This window comes from Lissotriton vulgaris, chromosome 5 (assembly GCF_964263255.1).
Source record: "Lissotriton vulgaris chromosome 5, aLisVul1.2, whole genome shotgun sequence".
Lineage (NCBI taxonomy): Eukaryota > Metazoa > Chordata > Amphibia > Caudata > Salamandridae > Lissotriton > Lissotriton vulgaris.
In genome coordinates, this window is record NC_141693.1 from 1,924,359,744 (window position 1) to 1,924,368,895 (window position 9,152).

A 9,152-nucleotide genomic window follows, 5' to 3' on the forward strand; every position below is an offset into this window, starting at 1 on the left:
CCAAAAGGGCCATTATAGGAGTGTCAACGCAGAAGACCCCAGACCTCGATGGATTGCCTGTGGAATTTTACAAGGCTTGTGTGCCGCTTTTGGCCCCCAAGCTGTTAGGGCTTTATCAGGCTACAAACGCAGAGGGCAGCCTTCCCCAGTCTCTCCGAGAGTCACTACTAGTGTCCCTGCCAAAACCTGACCAGGACCCATGTGTAGTCACATCCCAATGTCCACTTTCTATGATGGGTACGGATTATATAATACTTAGTAAGGTCATAGCGGTCCGGCTGATCGAACATATGCGCGTCTAGTACATTCAGACCACAATGGTTTAATCCCAGGGCGTTCCACTACTCTTAATGTTTGATGCTTGCACAAAGTCTTGGAACTAGCCCCAGCCAGATGGCCACAAGCAGCCTGTCTGGTTTTAGACTTTGAAAAGGCATTCGACACGATAGACTGGGGCTACCTCTTCTCTGTCCTAGATTTGCTGGGTATCACTGGAAGGCTCCAGAGACGTATCTGGCTTTATTACACAGGGCCCACAGCCGGTCTGAAACTTGGCTAGCATATCTCCCCTTCATTTAAGGTGAGCAGAGGAACCCGCCGGTGATGCCCTTCTCGCCACTCTTGTTTGCCCTTGCTATAGAGCCTCTGGCTCAATGGTTCCAACAGCGAGGTGTGGAGTGGGGAATCTCCTTGACTGAGAAGGTGCATATAGTCTCTCTATATACCAATGGCTTTCTCATCTACGTACGAGACATAAGGTCTCCAAGAACTTGTAGAGACTATCAAGGAGTTCTGCAGAGCCTCAGGGTTCGGGGTTAACTGAACCAAGTTGTGTACCTTCCCGCTCTGAGTGGACTGCCCGCCACACAAATTAAGGGTGGGAACGTACTTACTAACGTGGGAACCTCACACATTGCGGTACCTGGGGATCCGCATGTACCACATCACACAGGATCTCATCAATGGGTATCCTCACTAGAGCCATATCCTCACATCACGCGATGACGTTCTGGAGCACTGTACCCCTTACAGTATACAAAGGTGAATATTACTGTCAAAACTGGTGATGTTACCGCGTCTCCTATATTTCTCCCATAAACTCCCGGTGCACCTTCCGAGAGCCACCTTTAGGATGCTGCATGCATTGCTGGGTGCCTTCATATGGAACAAGGGAAGGAGACAAGTGGCGCTGAGGAAACTACAATTGCCTGTTGACAATGGTGGCCTAGGTGCACCCAATTTTGAGCATTATCATCTTCACAGCTGCAGTGGCCTGCGAGATGGCTGTTGGGATGGCTGACGGAGGAACTCGGCTTACCCTCCGTGGCTCAGGCACAGGCTGTGGCGGATAACATGTTACTCCCTCATACCCGACCCCCGAGGAGTCGAACAGCCTACTGAGTACCGCCTACACGAGTTACCGCAGGGATTGCATCTCTTGCCATTGATTCTGCCATACTCTCCGGAGATAAGTCTGAGAAATATAGCACCATACTGTGCATCAATCGGGAGTGAAGGCATGGCAACCTGGGCTGAGGCTGGGATGGGCACAATAGGTGACTTATTCTGTGGGGTAGTGCTAATCCCCTTTGACCAGTTGCAGGAGGAGAATAAGCTCCCAGCAGGGCACTTCCTATGCATGGTAGGCTAGTGGCTCAGCTTGGGAGAGTATGGGACATCACAGACTCTGACCACAAGCAGCATCTGCTCATGCACGCTCTTCATTTTATGGATAATGGACGTAGGCTCATTACGGGGCTTGTAAGTGCGCGAGCATCCACCAAATCAGATCCTCTATGGGCAGTGCGCTGCTGCTGGGAAGAAATATAGGCCGAGAATCCACGCCTTAAGAATGGGATAAAGCCCAACACTAACCGAGGAAGGTATCCTGCAATGCCAAATTCCAATACATACAACAGATCATTCTCCACAGGGCATACCTTACCCCCGAATGATTACACAAAATATTTGGATCTTCACCGCTCTGTCCCCGGTGTTGTGAGCTGACTGTCATCATGGCACACATGTCACACATGTCATATTCTGTGCTACAGTGAACGTTTTCTAGAGTCTGGTATGTGTATTACATGAGATAGCTAATTCAACTGCCTCAGATACGTTTTGATGTCCCTTCTCATTTATAGGACATCTTAATGTTCATATGCGCCAAAATCATTTAGCCCTGAATGATTAAACAACCTATTATCAACCATACCCAAAGAAACCACTGCTCTTCTGTGTACTGATACCGAGGTTCCCAGAGTTTTTCGGTCAGCCCCTTCATTTTTAGACAATCCCTATGTTAGACGGTCCAGTTCATTTTCAATATAGGTGAAGCCCACATCACAGAAGAACAACAATAACAGATTAAAGCCAGGGCTACTGGAATTACACACCAGACGAGGACCAAATAATATAGCACGGTTTACTAAATTGTGTGGCAAAAAAAGGAAAATTATGTGCCATAATGCAGCACTTTTTGTGATAGTTTTAGTTTATTATTTTGTCGTTTTCACTCATACTAACACTTCTGAGCAAAGGCTTCTCCTCAATAGTACCAGTTTAACACCCAAATACAGCAATAAACAACAGATAGGAGACTATTAGACCTTGTGAAGAATCTTCCACTTTGCTGCAGCAGACATAGCTGCTTTTTTAGTAACTTTTAATCCGATTAAGCTGTAAATTATATTTATGTCAAAATCCACATATTAAGCAGCAATGGTGTTTTATGTGGCAAAAAGAGGTAAAGCCATAATAATGTGGAAAAACTGCAGCCGTAAAATCACATAATTGGAATGGCCCTGGTTATAGCACACAGAGATAGTCTATAATCGATGCCTGAAGCGAAATATCAGCATATTAAACCGTTCTATTCCTCTTTCATGTACAAACAATATTAAAACAACATCCTAAAGAGTCAGCATGTCCATGCATTTGACAAGCGCGATTAACAGACACAGGGGTAGCATTTTAATTGGTGACAGGTTAACGTTTTTAAAAACTCTTCCAATTAACTATTTTCTTAGTAGCTAATTAATTGCTCTCATCATAAAGGACACTTAAACTAAAACCCTTGTCTCATCCATCACTGTGGATGGAAAAACTATTTACTCGACCGATTGAAAGGCAAGTTTTAGGATTAAGCCAGAAAAGGGGGAAAGTAATCATTATTTTTAACTGAGATGTGATACCCACAACTATCGCTAGATGGCAGTCACGTCTATATAATCCTTGTTTACAATACTAAATGCCTGTTCAAATTCCTTGCTCTGTTTAACACTTTTACACACTCACAGTAGTTCTTTGATTTTAGCAATAAGTAGGTCTTCCCAAGGGGCACAACTATACATGAATTTCAGAGAGGGGCTAATACACCAGGAAATAGGGCGGGGCTAACACACCAAGGGGTGTGGAGAGGAGTTGGACTAATGGTCCTGTAATCTGTGGAACTGGGTTCGAGTCTCGGCAACGACGCTGAACATCCTGTGATTCTGGTCACCCCGTGCCCACGGGGTCGGATTGGGATCACAATTCGGCCCGGGCACCGCTTAAAAAAGTGGCCCACATTTGCGGATTTCACCCATTTATTAAACAGCATTTGGCTAGTCTCATTTTTAGGAAATGTTTGATAAATTACATATTTTAAAGCTCATTGAGCCAGTTACATTGGTGAAAGCTAGACGCACTACCTTCTGGCTGGTAGAGTGAGATGAAATAAAGTGGCCGAAACGCCACAACTCCTCATGCAAACTCTTAAAACATGGTAAATGGAAGATTTTTTTAAAATTGTAGTTTTAGAGGAAACTCAGCGAGTAAGGCACTGTGGGCCGGTTAATAGAGCCAAAAAAAATGGGCCACAGGTGACCCTGGGTACCGGCCAATCGGCCGATGCCCGACTGCTCACCTTCCCAATCCGATGTTCCTCGTGCCTAACAAATAATCAATGTGTCCTCATATAACGCAACTGGTGCCATGTAAAGCGCTCTGATACTCGATTCGGGTCAAGTTCGCGTTAAATAAAACTCCGGAAAATAACTAAAAGAATAAATAAATAAGGGGTAGGGTGGAGTTAACATACCAAGCAATGGGGGCTGCGGCCATCCACAACGCTAATCTGATAAAGACTGGGAACGTATCCATTCATTTACCACTGAGTCATTCTTGCATTTACCCACTCACCCTTCCCCAGTCCTGTAGGACTGCCTTGAGAACTGACAAGTGCTGGTCAGGGCCTGGAAGGAAACAACACCTGCTATGTCCTCCTCAAATGGTCTTGCAAGGTTTATCCTCAAAATCTTGCCTACTACAGTAAGCCAAGAGTCCATGTAACAAAAAACCTGTGTACAGGCTTTAATACAGTGCAATAAGAATCCGCCCTTCAAGGCCCATTGGCTTTCACATGTGATTCTCACAATAAATCGAGATTACTGCGCCTGTTGTAATATTTCATAATACACAGATGTAACCTATGGTATTGGACATTGGCTCATTAAGAAAAAGTAATCAGTCTTAAAACCATATCATCTCCCAAACCCACTCAGACCTACCATAACAAGTATAAGCTTATTTATTTTATTTATTTAAAACATTTATAGAGCGCGGCTGGCAGGTATCCTGGCGCTGGTAGCTTACTCCTGGGTTAGAAGCGGAGGGAGTTGATTAAGGGGTGGCGGGGGTAGAAGGCTGGGGGAAGAGCCATGTTTTTATACGTTTCCTGAAGGGTAGGAGCTGAGGAATTTGGCGAATGTCGGCAGGCAGACTGTTCCAGAGCTTGGCAGCAGCTACTCTGAAAGATCTTCCCCCGATCCTAGCCTTCTTAAATCTGGGTACTTTCACAAGGCAGGCGGTCGCGGATCGTAGCGTTCTGGTAGGGATGTACCAAGAGAACAGATGTTGAAGAGGTCTTGGTCCTGAACCGTGTAGTGTCTTGAAGACCAAACAAAGGGCCTTGAAGGCTATTCGTTGCTTCAAGGGAAGCCAGTGCAACTCGCAAAACAGGCATCAGGCAAAGCGTTAGCAAAATTACTAATACCAATGGAATTACTGTTGTCTAAACTCCTTCGGAAGGTCTCATAAGGACTATCACAGTGCAAATCTTCAACCCCAGCGGTTTATTCAATGGAGAAATCAGTACCAAAACCATTGCCTACTATAGTGATTTGTGAGAATCTGTGTAACAGTTCCTGTCTGCAGGCATGTTTTACAAAGCGTTATAACAATCCTTCATTAGTCCACTCACCCATAAACCTTTAGGCTTATGGCATCCTACATGACTTTTCCAATGACCTATAGCTTTATTTTAAAGTATTGGAAACAATTTATCCTCAGGGTTTTGCCCGCCCCTTTGCTCACCAAGGTATTGCTCCTCTCGTACGCTGGGGCTATTATGCTTCCAAGGTATAGAACAGCAATGCCCCTGCACTACACAATAGTGTAACACTTTACAGTAATGACATTTGTGGCGAAAGATGATCAGTGAGTACACATCCACATTTTCAGAGTGACTGTAAAAGGATCAGTTACTCCAGGTTCAGATACAAGAGTTCCGTAAAAGAAAGAGAAATGTTCAGTTCTTGGTGTAAAGTAATAGGTTTATTGTTCCTTTGTTAATGCCAACACGTGTTTCATCGCAGGGAACATACTGCGAATCTTCAGGGCTTCATAAGAAAGTATGCCAAATTGTATCAGATGACGGTCGGAAAACGGCACCGGGAAACACAAGAGGGAGTTCAAGACCAAGAAGGTGTACCCGCCTTCATGAAATGCATGTCCTTAATCAAGAGACCTTGCTTATTATCGTCAACTCCTCCCGGTTATAGATACACATAAAAACCGAACAAGATTCCGCGAACACGCGGGCAGCGTGCTACATTCCTCTTTTCTACACGGTTCTACTAACTAGAATTTTGTCCTGACACGGACGTTGCGCATCATTCTGATACAATTTGGCATACTTTCTTATGAAGCCCTGAAGATTCGCAGTATGTTCCCTGCGATGAAACACGTGTTGGCATTAACAAAGGAACAATAAACCTATTACTTTACACCAAGAACTGAACATTTCTCTTTCTTTTACGGAACTCTTGTATCTGAACCTGGAGTAACTGATCCTTTTACAGTCACTCTGAAAATGTGGATGTGTACTCACTGATCATCTTTCGCCACAAATGTCATTACTGTAAAGTGTTACACTATTGTGTAGTGCAGGGGCATTGCTGTTCTATTGTTTGTGTGGATCCCCTGGGTCCAACTTTGGGCGGTCTTGTGAGATTACCGCTCGCCCTTTTGCCTACACCCATCACTTGATAGTGCTCTCTACCGTGCGGACACACTGGTGCGCGCCCAATTTCCCTGGTTAAAATTGAAAATCTCCTTGTTGTTTACACATGCTTCCAAGGTATGCTGGTCCCCTCCTCTCTCCGCCATATACTGACCGGCTCTTCTCTCCTCACTATGCTACCCACACTCTCTTAGGGTGCACCCCTCTCAATGTGCCCTTTTTTCCTCATTCTCTTTTGCTGTTGCCAACTGAATCCAGGATTTTCCTCCATGGGGCTGCTGCTCTCTTGTTTTCAGAATGTGCTTGCTTGTCGCACTCATGGTGCAGCTCTTAGGGTGTTGCCCTCTGAAAAGGGGTACCGCCCACGCTGCGTCTGCTACATCCAGCTCCTCATCAGTGTGGCATTCTCTCCTTTCAAGGAGCTGTCCTGTCATTCTGAGCCTGCTACTGTCCCTCTGGATGCTCCCCCTCATCAGGCAGTGTTTTCGCCTCTGGATTTCTCACTTCCCCTCACTAAAACACACATACTCTTGGGGTGCTGCTGTTACTTTGAGCTCTGCCCAATGCCTCTCATATACTGCTCCATCTAAGGAAATCCACTCTAGGCGCTGCCTTTCATGAGTGATGAGCACTCTCTGGGAAACCCTTTGTAGGGTGCTAATTTCTTAAAAGTAATGTGATTTCCATTAAGTTATTTCAAATGGTGGCCCCTGACAGTGTTCTACAGCACTGGAATTCCTTGTTGCTTGTATTTTTACATGCCAAGAACTAGGAATTCTGGTTTGGCAAGGCCAATCACCTGCATTCTTCCCTTTTTCCAATTTGCAGGATGTGTTTGTAATGGTTACTGTTGGTGGAGACGGGCATTTTGCCCATGTCCAGCTGCTGCCCATCAGATCCAGTTGATAAGAAGTTTGAGACTTCCTTAAAAATGGTCCTCTCTTCGTCCATGTTCTCTCTTAGAGCTTGAACCTAGGCCGCTAGTACTACCATATCTCTTCTCTGGAACTCTTAGTCTCTGCAGAATGCTTTGGATGAGGGTGAAGATCATGGTCCTATTCTAGAATGAATGGAGCAGCAACATTTGCTGGCGTCTGATGTTGCGTTGATGGGTGGAGGATGGTCTTTCTTACAGATGTTCAGCAGTAGTAGGTTGCAGACAATGCTGAATGAAAAACTTAAATAATGTGTTGTCTCCTGTGTCTTCAAAATCAAGTCACTAGAATGATGACGTCAGCATATCTGCCAATTTCATTAGCTGCACATCCATTCTAGGGTCACCTTCTAAACCCTTTGCCTAGTGCATTGCAGTAGTCATGGTATAGCACTGATGTAATCTTTGAATTTTTTGCTTATATACCCGCTAATAGATTTCATACATTTCACGTATTCATTTTGCTTGAGTGTACATTTCTCATTTATGAATGTATATTGCATTTAGTATTGTTTGCACATGTATACTGTACAACATTAGGTTTATTATAGTTTGTTAGCTCAGCAATTACTCATATATACAGCTAAAGACGAGCTATAATGCTTTTTAGAATGTAAGTACAGGTGCAATAAGATTTAGATTTAAATTCTAGAATGTGACATCATTCAATTTTTGGCAAGCCCTTTTCAAAATACTTCGAAAAGTGTATTCAAGCTGGGCACAGACAAGTACAAGGCAATAAGGAATCTACATGTTCCTTGGGGATCAAGATGGAGCAAGCAAACTCTGTGAACCCCCTTAATGAAGGCTAGAGGCACAGCCCCCTAGAATCCAGCCTGGTTTGCTAGGGCGCCAAAGCTACTGAGTGCAGAGATAGACAACGACCCTCTCAACAACACTTATGTTGCTCCACTAAGGTATGCAGGTGAGAGGCTACCTTAGAAACTTGTACAGGCCCTTATAGTACCAAGGCAACTTAGCTAGAGGCAAAGAAGGGAGGGGTTGGCCAACAATGACTGACTCCATCTTTATATACAGGGAATTTCTGAAAAACCACTACGATGTTGCATTTATTTTTTAATATTTTGTTTATAAATCACTTTCATTATCACTTTTTGTTCATTTTTATTGTTACAACAATATACATTTTATGCACTAGGATACGTCAATGATTTTAATAAAATCATAAAACATATTCCTAGTGTGTATTTATGAATGTGTCTATTCAAGATGAAAAGAGGTTAGTCTTCATTACCAGCAATTAATCCTGTGAGTCTCACAGGACCGATTGTTACACAGAATGAACAATCCTCATGTAATGCTCAGGTGGTCTGTGGGCTACACCACCAGATTTCCTGTCTCTAGTTGGTAAGTTGACAATAAGGGGCCCATTAGGATGGCAGGCGGACGCAAGTCCACCCGCCACCCTAGAGGTGCTGGGACCGGCTGCTAGCGGTGAAGCCGTCCCGCCCCGCCTATTAGGATGCCACCGCCATCCTCCATTCCCAGGATTGTGACACGCGGTGCTCACAGCACCGCCCGCCACAATGCTGGGAATGCGCTGCGTGCATTGTCATGCGCAAGGTGACAGGCACCGCAAGGTTACTGCCACCATGTCCATGACAATACAGGGGGGTACAATGGGTACCCCCATGTGCAACCCCACCCCGCAATACCCTGAAAGCCCGTAATGGCCCCCGAAGCAGAATCCGTATGCCTGCACGGAAAGGCATGTTTCCGTCCCCTTACTAATATGGCTGGCGGTGTCTAGCAGACACTGCCACCATATTAAACCCTTTTCCACCCGGTCGACTTCTCAACCGGGCGGAAAAGCGGTGGACAGTCTTCCCGTCTGCTGCGGTGCCCCCACCATACTAATTTGGCGGGGGTAAATGGGTGGCGGGCGGGGAAGGATGTAGTGCTGATCGCCACCGC